Source organism: Somniosus microcephalus, chromosome 11 (genome assembly GCF_052327205.1).
Source record: "Somniosus microcephalus isolate GS21.2 chromosome 11, FLI_Smic_1.0, whole genome shotgun sequence".
Taxonomy (NCBI): Eukaryota; Metazoa; Chordata; class Chondrichthyes; order Squaliformes; family Somniosidae; genus Somniosus; species Somniosus microcephalus.
Genome location: NC_140997.1, coordinates 177,828,200 through 177,842,966, shown reverse-complemented (window position 1 = coordinate 177,842,966; position 14,767 = coordinate 177,828,200). Strand labels below are relative to the sequence as shown.

The 14,767-nt window shown below is 51.1% G+C and overlaps 2 non-coding genes across 2 annotated transcripts; both read left to right on the top strand.

Annotated features, from left to right (window-relative positions):
- Positions 1 to 381: 381 nt before the first annotated feature.
- On the top strand, positions 382 to 525 carry LOC147111023 (U4 spliceosomal RNA). Its single transcript, XR_015080132.1, has one exon. It is a non-coding gene; the product is annotated as a U4 spliceosomal RNA (small nuclear RNA).
- Positions 526 to 10,170: 9,645 nt separating this feature from the next.
- On the top strand, positions 10,171 to 10,311 carry LOC147111022 (U4 spliceosomal RNA). The gene has a single exon (XR_015080140.1). It is a non-coding gene; the product is annotated as a U4 spliceosomal RNA (small nuclear RNA).
- Positions 10,312 to 14,767: the final 4,456 nt, after the last annotated feature.

Sequence of the window (14,767 nt, the reverse complement as noted above, 5' to 3'; positions counted from 1 at the left end):
GGACCAGTGGGAAACAGACATACATTTATTGCAGTGGGTAAAAATATAGCATACAAATAAAGGATAATAAACGTTAAAACTGATTTTCAGACGCCAAACGTCCTGCCCAATAACAGGTACTTTCATATCAGTAGTGTGATCTTTATTTCCAAAGAAGCCAGAACTGTGATTAGCATAATTAATGTTATTATACTTTTTAAAATTTCAATGGAATGTTTTGCTGATAAAATGTTTTTGTTGATGTATTTTAAGAAAATAATGTGATTACTGGGTAAATCCTCGCTGATAATAAAAAAAGTTTTAAAATGGGTTACCTTGACCCACTACAACTGTAAACAGTATGCGTCTGATAGACTTCTGCTTGTCGAGGCCAATTAACTTAGCTTTGTGCAGGGGCAGTATTGTAGCTGATGAGGTTTAACTGAGGTATGATTATTGCTTATTGAAAACTTTTCCCAATATCCCACCATGATGATGATTTGAAATATAGTTGGCAATGGCAATTTTTGATAGTCTCTGTAGAGACTGATTTTATAAGCAAAAATAGAAATCTTATCGTGTTTTATTTAGTTTATGTAGTTATGGCCCAGGGATAGCAGAAGATTGTAGAGTTGAAGCAGCAGACGTACAATGCAAAAGGTAAAACTAGCATACAAATAAAGGTTAATAAATCTTTAAGCTGATGTTCAGAGCATCAAACAGCATGCCCAATAACAGGTACTTGCATATCAATTCTGCAGTTTTTATATCAAAGCAGCCAGAACATCGCACAGTGATTAATATATTTCCATTATATTATCCTTTACTGCCATTTCAATGTTTTGCTGACAAAATACCGTTTTTTTGAATTTGTTTAACTGTTTGGTTCTTGGTAGAAAAACAATCCTAGCTCATAAGAAAAAAAGTTTTAAATGAGTTTACCTTGACCCACTACAAATGTAAACAGTATGAGTCTGATAGACCTCCACTCGTCAGGGCCGATTTCTTCAGCTTTGCGCAGTAGTGGTATTCGGTGGCACCCGGAACCTTTGCGCCTAGCGCTGTTAGTGACAGTTCGATGGAACGTTACCAGGCCCTTCTCGTAGTCGGGGGGCGCTATTTAAAGGGGACAGCTCTAGTATAAAAGCTGCAGCCACTTGGCCTGTTCATTGTGATCGTTGCTGGAGAGAGTTGGTGAGCTATTGTGGAGCAGATTTTTTGGAATTTAGCCTTAGAATACTTGGGACCTTCAAACCTGTCCGGAGCAGTTGGAGCGCTACACCTAACAGCGTTTTGACCGACTGGCATCGGAATGGGAGCTGCTTTGGAGGGCAACGTCCTCATGGCCGGACACTGTGAAGGGGCAGAGAGACGGCGGGAGAGAGGGCCGGGATTGGCCAGAAGGAGGAGGGGCAATGGAGGTCGGCCAATCCGAGGGTACGCTGCGAGGGTATTCAGGCAGCAGGTGTCATACCTTGCAATGTCGGAGGAGCAGTGTGTGCGAAGGCTCCGATTCGGGAAGGAGGTTGTAACTGAGCTGTTCCACCTGCTTGCTCAGGATCTGCAGCCGCGTCTGCGGTGCAGGACCTCTCTGTCGGTGTCCGTTAAAGTGACTGTTGCCCTCAATTTCTATGCCACCGGATCCTTTCAGTCAGCCACTGGGGACATTGCGAATATCTCTCAGTTTGCAGTCCATTGTTGCATCCGGCAAGTTACAGCTGCCCTTGATAGACGAAGGCGTCAATTCATCACCTTCCCTCTGAGCCTGGAGAAGCAGGCGGAGCGCGCGCAGGGCTTCGCTGCTATTGCGGACTTCCCCATGGTGCAGGGGCCGATTGATTGCACACACGTGGCTTTGCGGGCGCCATTACTGAATCCTGAGGACTTCTGCAACCGCAAGGGGTTCCACTCCCTCAATGTGCAGCTGGTCTGTGACCACCGCCAAATGATCATGGCAGTCAACGCCCAATTCCCAGGGAGCAGCCACGATGCCTTCATCCTGCGGCAGACCTCAGTTTGTGACCTTTTTGAGGGGCCGGCTCGCCCACGAGGCTGGCTTCTTGGGGACAAGGGCTATCCTCTCTGCCCATGGCTCATGACACCACTCCGTTTGGCCGCCACCCCAGCAGAAGAGCTGTACAACAGCAGCCATCAGGCGACCAGGAACATTGTAGAGCATACTATTGGTGTGCTCAAACAGCGTTTCCGCTGTCTGGACCATTCAGGGGGAGCCCTTCAGTACTCGCCGGAGCAACTGGGTCACATCGTCGTCGTCTGCTGCATGCTCCACAACTTGGCGATTTGACGCACCCAGCCAATGCCAGCTGTCCCTCAAGGTCCAGCAGAGCAGGCGGACGAGGAGGAGGAGGAGGAGGGCGAGCATGCGGATGAGGAGGAGGAGGAAGAGCATGCGGACGAGGAGGAGGAGGAGGAGCATGCGGACAAGGAGGAGGAGGAGCATGCGGACGAGGAGGAGGAGGAGGAGGAAGATGGGAGGGCTCTTGAAAGTGGAAGGGCCATCCGTCAGAGGCTCATCAGGACTCGGTTCCAGGCCCCTCTGGCGGAATGATGGGTGTCATTCGTCCTGCGCACTTTGGATCTTTGAAAGGCTCTGAAGGCCAGCATGACTGTAAATAGTAACGTGTACCATTGCAAATTAAAACTTTTCTTTATTGTCACAAAAGTCCTTCCTTCCAGCATAACAACGTCATGTCAACAGAAACCGTAACTAACAAAATAACTGTTAATGTTAAGTCTGTGGGTTGTATTGCAAATAATACACAGACTCCAAGATTAACAAATAAAACAGGTCTTTACTATTCAGAGGTTCGGGCGAATCTGCCCTAGTTAACGTATCACAACCCTTATATACTGGTGTGGTCACTATCGGTATTACAGTATACATGAGCCAACAAATAGTGCCACACCTAAAATAGTGCTCTTAAAGGCGAACGGTTACATTCAATAGTTCCCTTAAAGGTAAACGGGTACATACACTACAATCCTCCCTTTTTAGCTTTTTACTTACAGAATCCCGTTAAACATACAATCTTCAACTTTATATAAACAGTTTGCAGATACACTCTCGATGGAGTCAACGTCATATAACAATTTACAGATATACTCTCGATGGAGTCAACGTCATATAACTTCATGTTTAACATAACATAATAACATATATAACTTCATGTCAAAACAGATCACGGATTCAGTCTCTGCGGAAAACAGTTCACAGATTCAGTCTCTGTGGTGTAGTCGGTTCACATTGCTGGAGTGACTCATTCAATAGTCCTTCCATGGATTTAACAGTTTGAACTTCCGAACTGATTTGGCTCCGTTCGGAGGGACCACGTGTGTGATCTGGTAGAGGTGATAATGGTTCAGATGGGTCATCTTCTGTTTCGACTTTTCCTTTTTTGCTTCTTGGAGACTCTCTGGGCTCCACTGTCAGCTGCCAGCTGCATGCGCAGTTCCTCCTTCTCTTCCTCCTTTTCCCGTAGTAGAGCCACCTTCTCCCGATGTTCCGTAGACTTTCGGTGCTCCTCCATGATTTCTGTACTTTGGGAGTCGAAGTTACAAGCTGGGCAGGACAGGACATAGTAATATTCGGTGTAGTCCTGAGCTAGGCCAGCGAGAGGGTCGTCTATTTCCTCCATACCCAGCTGGACGTTAGCCAGCTCTTGTTCCAAATCCAGAAATCTTTCCTGAAGAGACTTCTTCATGTGTACCTCTTCATCCAGCTTTTTCTGGGCTTTCAGCAAGTCGTTTACTAATGACCTCATTTGTGATTTTAATACTTCAACTTCCTTTGGAGATTGATTGATCGGACTATTCAATCCCTCTACCGGAGCAGCTGTTTCAGCGGTCTGTTGTTCTACATTGACGTGAGTCAGCGTACTTTTGGTATCCAAGGGTTGTTCTGCTGCCATCTTCTCAGTCTGTGTTGCAACCTCAGCTATTTCAATAACTTTTGAGAGCTCCAAACCCCTCTCCTCTTCCACCACTAATGTTTCATCTATGGATGGAATCTTTACCGATGAGGCAGCCTTGGCCTGGAGCTCATCAAACATTTCCTACAGCTTTTGGACTTCTTGCTCATGTTCAACCTTTAGTTGTTCATATGCTTCTACTGAAACTAGCTTTTCGGGGGTTGCCGAGTTAATCCCCTCCAGCATTGTAGCCTGGGCCTGTCCATACTGTTCTTTCAACTTCTCACACTCTGCTTGTAAGGAGTCGTAGAGAAGGACTGGAATAAAATCCTGGCTTCCTGAAGATTCCTCTGCAATTGGTTTTTTTGCAATTTCCTGTTGGAGTTCAGCCAAGGCTGCTATGCTATCTGCCTCTCGAAGTCTCACTGCCATCAATTCTTCTTTATTCTTGCAGTCTATCTCAGCCATTTCCCGTTTACTCTCATTTAACTGAGTGAGTAGCCCCTTATTCTGGGCTGAGAGATATTGCACCTTCTCATGTAGACCATAACACTCCTTCTCTGCTCGACATAGCTGATTTCTGCTGATTTGGTTCTGTGTTTCAAGTTCCAACATCCTTTGCTTAGCTTCTTTCAGTTTCGCCTCAATAATCCCCTCTCGCGACATGTCCACATTATTCACATCAGGTAAAGAAGCGTTTCTCTTTTCCATGTCCAAGATTTGTTTCTGCATCTCCTTAAGAGCACACTGCGATTCAACTTCTCTTAACCTTGCCTGCACTAGCTCCATCTCCAATTGCAGAACAAAATCCTCAGTGTAGCGTGGTTTGCCCTTCTGCTGTATCTCTAGATCATGCAAATATTCTAACTCCTGAACATCATAAGGGAGATGTGATCGGTAATTGGTCACGATGGCTCTATGGTCGCTCTCTGCTTGAGCCAGTAGGTTCTGTTGTCTTTCCAGACTCTCCCATTCGGTGTCATAGAACTTTTTCATTGTTTTCATCTCTTGTACGAGGCGGTAACTTAATTGTTCTAATTGTTGTCGTACTTTGAAATAACGTTGAGTTCGAGCCCGGTGTTCCTCCGTAATGCATATGTCTGTAACTTGAACAGACTCCGAATTCTCTGTCTTTATGCACACCATCGATTTTCCAACCTTAGTCCGTGAGTTCATGTTAACCTTGTTTTTCATACGTAAGCTGGACTTATCGTCTTCCGGCTCGGAGTCTGAGCTGCTTGTCTGCACCGAGTCCTCACTCGTCATTGCTTGTAGGTAGTGCCATTCCATGTCTATTTTCCTGATCCACTCCCGTCCTAGAAGTGGTGGTCCTCCCTCAGGTAGTACGTACAAATTCATTCTTGGGTGTACTTTACCCCTATCTCTCACCTTGACTCTTATTTTCCCCATGGGGTATACGTTATGCCCCGTGTATGTCTGTAATACGAACTTGGTATTTCTTAAGGGTATGTGAGAGAATAGCCGGTGGTAGTCCTTTTGGTTGATGACTGATACAGCTGATCTCGTGTCCAGCTCCATTCGTACTTGGACTCCAGCTATTTTTAGTGTGACCCAGATCGTCTGTAGATCAGTTACTTTACCCACATTGTGGATTCTCAGACTATCCAGCTCCTGGCTGTTTGGGTCTGAGTCCGAATTTTGTTCGTCTGAACTCTTTTCAGCCACCTGATGTACCTTGTTGTACTTTTCTTGTGGTGGTGGCTTCCTTTGCTTGTTGGTCTTCTTTCTGGACCTGCATACCCTCGCGATGTGACCCAGTTTGCCACATTTCCTGCACTCTTGGTTCTTAAACCAGCACTGATTTTGGTCGTGCGTTGTCTTTCCACAACGGTAGCATTTGGAAGTGCTTGCAGTAATTTGGTCCACCCCGAGTGCCGCCGCCTTCAGCTGCATTTCCGCCGTTCCTTTCGCTGCGGCTTCGTGCGATGAAGCTATGAGGACAGCCCTGTCCAGTGTGAGGTCGTTTTCTTCCAGAAGTCGCTTCTGCGTTCCTTCTTTGGCCAAGCCGCATACGAACTTGTCCCGCAGCGCCTCTATCAAATTCCCTCCAAACTGGCAGTATTTCGCTAGCTTACGCAGTTCGACTAAGTATTCCGCATTGCTTTCATCTTTCCTCTGGGTTCTTGCGTAAAATTTAAATCGTTCAGCCAGCATCAACGGTGTGGGGTTCAAGTGATCCTTCAGCACTGCTACGATCTCTTCGAAGGTCTGGTCCACTGGTTTAACTGGTGCTATTAGATGTTTCAAGAGCCTGTATGTTTTTGCTCCCATCGAATTTAACAAAGTTATTGCCTTGTCGTCATCCTCAATTTCGTTGGCTACGCAATATATTTCTATGCGTTCCACATACGTGGCCCAGTCTTCTATTTCAGCATTAAAATCATTAATATTTCCTCGCTTAGGCATCTTCTTCTCTTCTTGAGAACAACACAAGTATTGCTTTACTTATTCTTATTTTTCCTCTCTTCTTGAGAACACACCAGCATTTCTGAAAATTCTTATTAATTTTCTAAGATGGCGGTTTCCCGCTTCTGTCTTCTTCCCCAGCGGTTTCCCCGCGAAAAATGGCGGCTTTCCCGCGCTTCTCGCTCTCCCTGCCCACTTCAATGGCGGTTTTCCCGCGCTTGGCGGTCTTCACCCGACCCCCGATGCTGTCTTTCAGCCCGAGTGCGGCCCTTATCTCCGCCGCGATCGATGGCCCGCGCTGTTCACCGCGGCTCTCGCGCCTTCATTGTCTGCCGACTCTGCCCTACCAGCCCGAGTGCGGCCCTTATCAGGGATTGCGATCGATGGCCCGGCTGCGCCCCTCACTTCAAAGCGGCCCGGCCCTTATCAGTGGATGCGATCGATGGCCCGCGCTGCGCCTCTCACCCGAAGCGGCTCTCGGCCCTTATCGCTGGCGCGATCGCTGGCTCGCGAAGCGCCTCCCGCTCGAAGCGGCTCTTGCTCGCTCCCTCTCGGGCTCTGGCTCACCCGCTCGCGCGGCTCTTGCTTGCTCCCTCTCGGGCTCTCGCTCAGCGGATTCAAACGCCTCTCCCCGACCTCCCGCAGTCCGGCCCTTTCCTCCCCGGCTGCGGCTGATTCTTCGCAGGTTATTTAGTTATTTATTTATTTATCGCCACCGCGACTTGTGATCCCGGTCGCTGTCCGGCCTTTTTCACCCCCTCGACCGTGGTGGTCACTGCCCTTATCCTCCGGATATTTTCCACACTTTCCCCTACTCACAGTCGTTGCGGTCGCCGGTTGCTTTCTTTTGTTAGTTGATCGACGCACTCCGCACCGTGGTAAAAGGGTAGTTGTGCCTGTTGCTGATGAACTTTCGTTGCTAGTCTGCTTCCTGTCTGTTGCTGCAGCCCCGTGTGTTCTTCCAGCAGCACGACGAAGGCGGTTGCCTCACTTCGACGCTCCTTAGTAGCTTAGGAAGTACTGTTGCCGCAGGGTACGATCGTCCTCGTCGCCATTGTTAAGTCTGTGGGCTGTATTGCAAATAATACACAGACTCCAAGATTAACAAATAAAACAGGTCTTTACTATTCAGAGGTTCGGGCGAATCTGCCCTAGTTAACGTATCACAACCCTTATATACTGGTGTGGTCACTATCGGTATTACAGTATACATGAGCCAACAAATAGTGCCACACCTAAAATAGTGCTCTTAAAGGCGAACGGTTACATTCAATAGTTCCCTTAAAGGTAAACGGGTACATACACTACAGTTAACTCTTCGGCAAAGCCGCAAAACTAAACAAACCATTTCCAACAATCACAACAGGTGAGGGAGTCCTTGAATTTGGCCAAAGAAACTTCTCTGCACCTCCCTCTACTGCTGGCCCCTTGATGGAGAACGACTTCTCTTTCGTGGTCGGCCCCTTCCCTCCCTGCTGCTCCTACGTAATTGAATCCCAGTGGCGGGGTCAAGGCTGGGGGACGCCTGCTGACTGTGTGGAAGCGCAGAAGCCCCTGAAGGACGGCCTGGCCGACCTCTGGTCTTGGAGGGTGCGGATGCAGGCTGCTTGATCTGAGCATGGCTGGAAGCAGTGTGCCCTGCAGGTGGTGGCAGCTGCACTGCAGACGTACCAGCGGTGGCATGAGCAATGGGCACCTGCCGAGAGAGGACACCTGCACCATGGTCGGACGACACACTGGCTCTCTGAGGGGACCAGTTCGGCTCAACCGCCACAATCGCCTGCTCCACTGATTCCTGGCCTTGTATGGTACTGGAAGGGCCCGGGGTGATCCTAGCTGATGCAGATAGGGTGGCTGCAGTGAGAGTTCGCATTGCCTCAATCTGGGTGTGGACGAGGACAGCAAGTGACTGCGTGGCAGCAGTGAGGACCTGTGTGGCAGGTGCCAGTGCTTTGGAGAAGCCCTGGACAGTTCTTTCCATTGCTTCGGACAAGGCCGGAGCAGTCCGTTCCACTGCCTCGGACAAGCCCTGGACAGACCTTTCCAGGGATTGTCCGAAGCTCTGAACAGTCCTTTCCATAGCAGCCTCGAAGCCCTGGACAGTCCTCTCCATTGCTGCCCCGAAGCCCTGGACAGTCCTCTCCGTTGCTGCTCCAAAGTCCAACACACTCTTTGCCAGCGTTTCTATCGGCTGAGGCATCCTCCCCACTGCAGCCATCAGCTCAGTGTGCCTGAGCCGGGCCTGGGTGCTCATTTCAGCCAGGCTACGCACCTCCTCTGCACTCTGTGCAGCAGTCATCACTCCCTGCTTTGCCCTCCGGGGAGCCGGTGGCCGAACTTGCCTACCCCCCTCGCGTTGCTGCATGCCGCTTGTTCCGGCAACTGGCTCATCAGCAGAGCCCCCCCCCCCTCCCCTCCAGGGAACTACTATCCCCAGTCTGCAGATGTGTACGCTCCCCTGAAGTTGGAACGGATGCTCCGGCTTCCTCCTTATCCTCGCCTCCGGAGGCACTGGCACTGGCAGCTTCAGGGCGCAGATCCCGAGTTGGTGATGCAGCATCTGAAAGCAGGGAGGTGGAAGAGTGGCCTTAGCAAAAGGTCAGGTTGGCGGCAAGGCATGCCAGATTGCGGCAAGGCTCTGACATGGCTGCACACTGAGAAAGCATGCTGGCGGGGGGACCAAGTGGAAGGAGACAGCTGAAAAAGGTGAGAGACTTACTCTTGCTGTCGAGAATGTGGTCGGCAGCTGCAGTGCTAACAGGACCACTCAGACGTCCTCCAAGAATCTGGTGCACTCTCTCCTCGAGATCCGTGAGAGTGACCACTTGTGGAGGTCCGCCACCGGTTTGACGCTGGTCCTTGCTGATCGTCGCCAGCTTGGACTGCAGGGGAAAGAAGGGGAAGTTCTGTTACATGATGCCCTGAGTGATCATCTCATGCCCCCCATGGTGCAAGAGCCCTTACATGATACCCTGAGTGATCATCTCATGCCCCCCATGGTGCAAGAGCCCTTACATGATGCCTTGAGAGATCATCTCATGCCCCCCATGGTGCAAGAGCCCTTACATGATGCCTTGAGTGAAACGTCCATGTGTGTGCCCAGAAAGGGCCATGGGTGCTTGCTGACAGATGGCCATTTGGGCATCATGGCAACAGGGTGCGCGAAGTCAGGTGCAGATGGAGGGAATCAGAAGTTTGCATAAACAACACTCACCCTAACGACCCGAGTGAGGTCGTTGAATTTCTTCCTGCGCTGAACAGGGCTCCTGGTCGCCATGCTGCTGGAGTTGACCCTCTGAGAAACATCCCTCCAAGCTCGGCGGTAATCCTTTTGATTCGGCCTCCTGCCATTGTCAGGATACAGAACTTCTCGACGGCGCTCCACTGCGGACACCAACTCCTCCAGAGCCTCAGTGCTGAAGTGCTCTGCTCTCTGTCTCACCTTCTCCATCCTGACCAAGTTTTTTGCGCCAGAGAAGGAAGAGCGCCGATTCTGAGGCCTACAGGGCGTTGAGTGTGGAAGCTGAGGCTGACTGACCCACCCCTTTAAGAGCCGGCCGGCGCCTGGAAGTCTCGTGGTTATCAGTAATTGAGATCACCTGCGCTGCGCCCGTCCCTGCTGATATTGGGTAGCGCCGGAAATTTTGCGCCTTAGGAGGCCCGTGCAATGTCTGAATTCGCGCCTCAATCCCCTTTGGGGGCGATGCAACCCAATATCATGCCAGGCGGCGATAAGTTTCATCGCAGCGCCAGTTCTAATGCCTCAAGCGGGGCGATACCCAATTTCTAGGCCTATGAGTCTGATAGACCTCCACTCGTCGGGGCCGATTTCTTCAGCTTTGCGCAATAGTGGTATTGTAACGTATGAGGTTTAACCTAGGCGTGATTATTGCTTATTGAACACTTTTTCCAATACCCCGCTATTACGACTCGAAATATAGTCGGCAGTGGCAATTTTGATAACATCTTAAAGGAGGAAAGCGGTAGTTGATAGTTTGATAAACTGATTTTATAACCAAAATTAGAATTCTTATCGTCTTTTCTTTCATTTATGTAATTGTATATTAGCTTAAATATTCTTGCAGTTGTTTCCAAGCCGCATCTGTTTCAGCATCACGTTTCTGTGATGAAATATGCCATTCATCAGGCACTCTGTATTCTCTGTGTTTGATTGTGCCTGTGACTGTGACAAGCAGGGGAGTTTAGTTTCAGTTTCAGTTTCATTTCCTTACCTGTATTGTATTGTTTGTATTGCTCCGCCCATACCTGGCCCCTACTTAAGCAGGCCCCAGCGTGTCTCACAGGCAGTACAGCAGATCTCTGGATGAGAGACACTTCTCCACTGTGTATTACTTTCTGAGTTAATAAAAGCCTTGCTTTGCTCCGTTAACGTTGAGTCTCGGATTCATTGAGGCACATCAATTTTATTAACTCATTTTTCAACGCAATGGATCAACTCTTGAAACCCGAACGTTTGGATTTGGACCCGTATGCGTCAGATGCATCGGCACGATTCGGATACTGGTTTAAGTGTATGGAATTCTTCCTGGACAATTCCGCAGCCATCACAGATGCTACGGACGCTGAAAGTATGAAACTCGGAATCCTGCGGAATTGGGTAAGCCACCGGGTTTACCCCCTCATCCAAGACGCCGACACGTACCCGGCCGCCTGCGACATCCTAAAGGCGCATTACCAGCAGCCTACGAACGAGGTGTAAGCTAGGCATCTGCTCGCTACTCGCACACAGCGACCTGGGGAATCGCTGGATGAGTTCCTAGTCACCCTGAAAACGCTTGGCAAAGACTGCAAGTGCCAAGATGTAAAAGCCGCAGTGTACACTGACGAGCTTGTTCGTGATGCCTTTATCACAGGCCTCAGCTCCACTTACATCCGGCAGAGACTACTGGAAAAAATGGGATTGGACCTGAAACAGGCTGTGGACACAGCGCGATCCCTGGATGTGGCCCAGAGAAACTCGGACGCCTACTCTTCAGCCCGTGCCGCCCACGCCGCCACGTGTGCACCAAGGGCGCCGCCATCTTGGAAGGCATCTTCCCCGCCCGGCAGCCCAACACCGTTGGGGCCCCGCTCTCCCCCCAGAAGCCCTACGACAGCCGCGACGCGTCGGGGCCCCAACTGCTACTTCTGTGGGCAGCTGAAGCACACCAGAAACCTGTGCCCGGCGAAAGGCACCACCTGCTTTAAGTGCGGTAAGAAGGGGCACTTCGGGAAGGTGTGCAGAGGGAACCCCGCTGGAAAACCCGCCACCGCCGCGTGTGCGCCGTGGGAGCGGCCATCTTGGATGCCATCTTGCCCGACCTCGTGGGGTCCGCCATCTTGTGAGCAGACAGCGTGGACGCCATCTTGTCTCGATCAGGGCCCTACAGTGGCATCGGTCACAGTGGACCAGATCAGACCGCACCCGCTATCCAAATCAATGGTGGACATCGAGGTAAACGGGTGCGGGGTTAAATGTTTAATTGACAGTGGAAGCACGGAGAGTTTTATCCACCCTGAACTAACACAACAACTCTCTCTAACGGTGGTCCCTGCTCGGGGCACCATCTCCATGGCTGATAAAACCCAGACATCGACCATTATGGGTTACTGCGCGGTACAATTGTTCGTTAACGGAACTGTATACTGATGCGCTCATAAAAGACTGAGAGTTAAGAGAGTAACTAAAGGCTTTTATTAACAAAAGAATGAAGGTCTGCCTCGAGTGGTCGACCGGTCCAGAAATACAAAGGGCTGGGGAGCAGTCACCTTTATACTAGGACTTGTGGGAGGAGTCAGCCGAGGCATGTCCAGGCATGTACACAGTGGAATACAAACAGTGGTTTACCACATATACGATAATTTTAAATTACTAATCATGAAGAGTCTATGTGCAAGCGTGATCTTGGGCCTGGATTTCCAGTGCCACCACCAAAGCATCACGCTCAATTACGGTGGGTCCCAGCCGCCCCTCACAGTGTGCGGCCTGACTACCCTGAAGGTAAAGCCGCCTTCGCTATTCGCGAACCTTACTCCCAACTGCCGGCCAATAGCGACCAAAAGCAGGAGGTACAGCTGGGAGGACAGGCGGTTTATCGTGACCGAGGTGGACAGGCTGCTGAGGGAGCGCATTATTGAATGCAGCAACAGCCCGTGGCGCGCCCAAGTGGTGGTGGTGAGGGGTAGCAAGAAGAAATGGATGGTGATCGACTATAGCCAAACGATCAACATGTACACCCAACTAGACGCCTACCCGCTACCCCGCATATCAGAAATGGTGAACCAAATTGCCCAATACTGGGTGTTCTCCACCATGGACCTCAAGTCAGCGTACCACCAGCTCCCTATCAGACCAGAGGACCGCCCGTACACCGCCTTCGAGGCGAACGGACGCCTCTACCAATTCCTCAGAGTCCCCTTTGGGGTGACGAATGGGGTCTCGGTCTTCCAGAGGGAGATGGACCGCATGGTCGATGACCACCACTTGCAGGCAACCTTCCCCTACCTCGACAACGTCACCATCTGCGGTCACAACCAGCAGGATCACGACTCGAACCTCGAGAGGTTCCTGAAAACCGCACAAAAACTCAACCTCACTTACAACGAGGACAAGTGCGTTTTCAACACCACGCGCCTCTGCATACTAGGCAGCGTGGTGGAGAATGGGGAAATCGGACCAGACCCCGACCGACTGCGCCCCCTACGGGAGCTGCCCCTGCCCAACACTCCCAAAGCCCTGAAAAGGTGCCTGGGGTTATTTTCTTATTATGCCCAATGGGTCCCCAACTACTCCGACAAAGCCCGGCCCCTCTTGAAAGCATCCTCTTTTCCGCTCTCTGCTGAGGCCCACGCCGCCTTCAAAAGCATTAAGCGGGATATTGAGTGGGCCACGCTACAGGCAGCGGACGAGAACACTCCCTTTCAAGTGGAAAGTGATGCGTCTGACTTTGCCTTGGCGGCCACCCTCAACCAGGCGGGGCAGCCCGTAGCTTTCTTCTCGAGGACCCTCCAAGGGCCCGAAATCAGACACTCCTCCGTGGAAAAGGAGGCCCAAGCCATCGTGGAGGCAGTGCGTCACTGGCGCCACTACCTAGCCGGCAAACGCTTCACCCTACTTACCGACCAGCGGTCGGCAGCGTTTATGTTTAATAATAAACAGAAGGGGAAGATTAAAAATGATAAGATTCTCAGGTGGCGGATCGAGCTCTCCACCTTCGAGTATGACATCATTTACCGGCCAGGGGCCCTTAACGAATCCCCCGATGCCCTCTCACGAGGGATGTGTGCCAGCGCCACCGGGGATCGGCTACAGACCCTCCACAACGACCTCTGCCACCCAGGGGTCACAGGGCTGTTCCACTTCATAAAGTCCCGCAACTTACCCTACTCGATTGAGGAAGTTCGGTCTCTGACCAGGAACTGCCGCACTTGCGCTGAGTGCAAGCCTCGGTTCTACCGCCCAGATAGAGCCCACTTAATCAAAGCTACACGGCCCTTTGAGCGGCTCAGCTTAGATTTCAAGGGCCCCCTCCCGTCAGTCGACCGCAATGTTTACTTCCTGAACATTGTGGACGAATACTCCCGTTTCTCATTCGCCTTCCCCTGCCCAGACATGACCAGCGCCACGGTCATTAAATGCCTCAACAGCCTGTTCTGCCTGTTCGGTATGCCGAGCTACATCCATACGGATAGGGGGGCGTCCTTCATGAGTGAAGAGCTACGCCAGTACATGCTGTCCAGGGGGATCGCCACGAGCCGTACCATCAGCTACAACCCCCAGGGTAACGGCCAGGTGGAGCGAGAGAACGGGACAGTATGGAAAGCAGTCACTCTAGCTCTAAGGACCAAGGGCCTCCCTATCTCCTGCTGGCAGGAAGTCCTCCCAGATGTGCTCCATTCGATATGGTCGCTATTGTGTACTGCCACTAATGCCACGCCTCATGAACGAATGTTTGCCTTTCCCCGAAAATCCACCTCAGGCGTATCCATGCCATCATGGCTCTCCACCCCAGGTCCGGTATTTGTACGAAGGCATGTGAGGGGCCACAAGACGGACCCTCTCGTGGAGTCAGTGCACCTACTCCATGCCAACCCCCAATACGCGTATGTCCGGCACGCCGACGGAAGGGAGGACACCGTGTCCATAAAAGACGTCGCCCCAGCCGGTAACGACAACAACCACGACAACAACAGCAACAACGATCACAGCAACTCTTACCCACCCACTATCCTTTCATCACCCCCGGAAGAACATCGACCAATGGTGCCCCCACCAACTACCCCCTCAACAACCCTGGCGGCGCCACCGGCAATGACCCAGGAGGCCACCGGGGACACCCAGCCGACACCCGCGGCACCACAACAGCTACGTCGGTCACAGAGGACTATCAAACCCCTGAACAGACTAAATCTGTAGAAGGGGTGAATGTGAT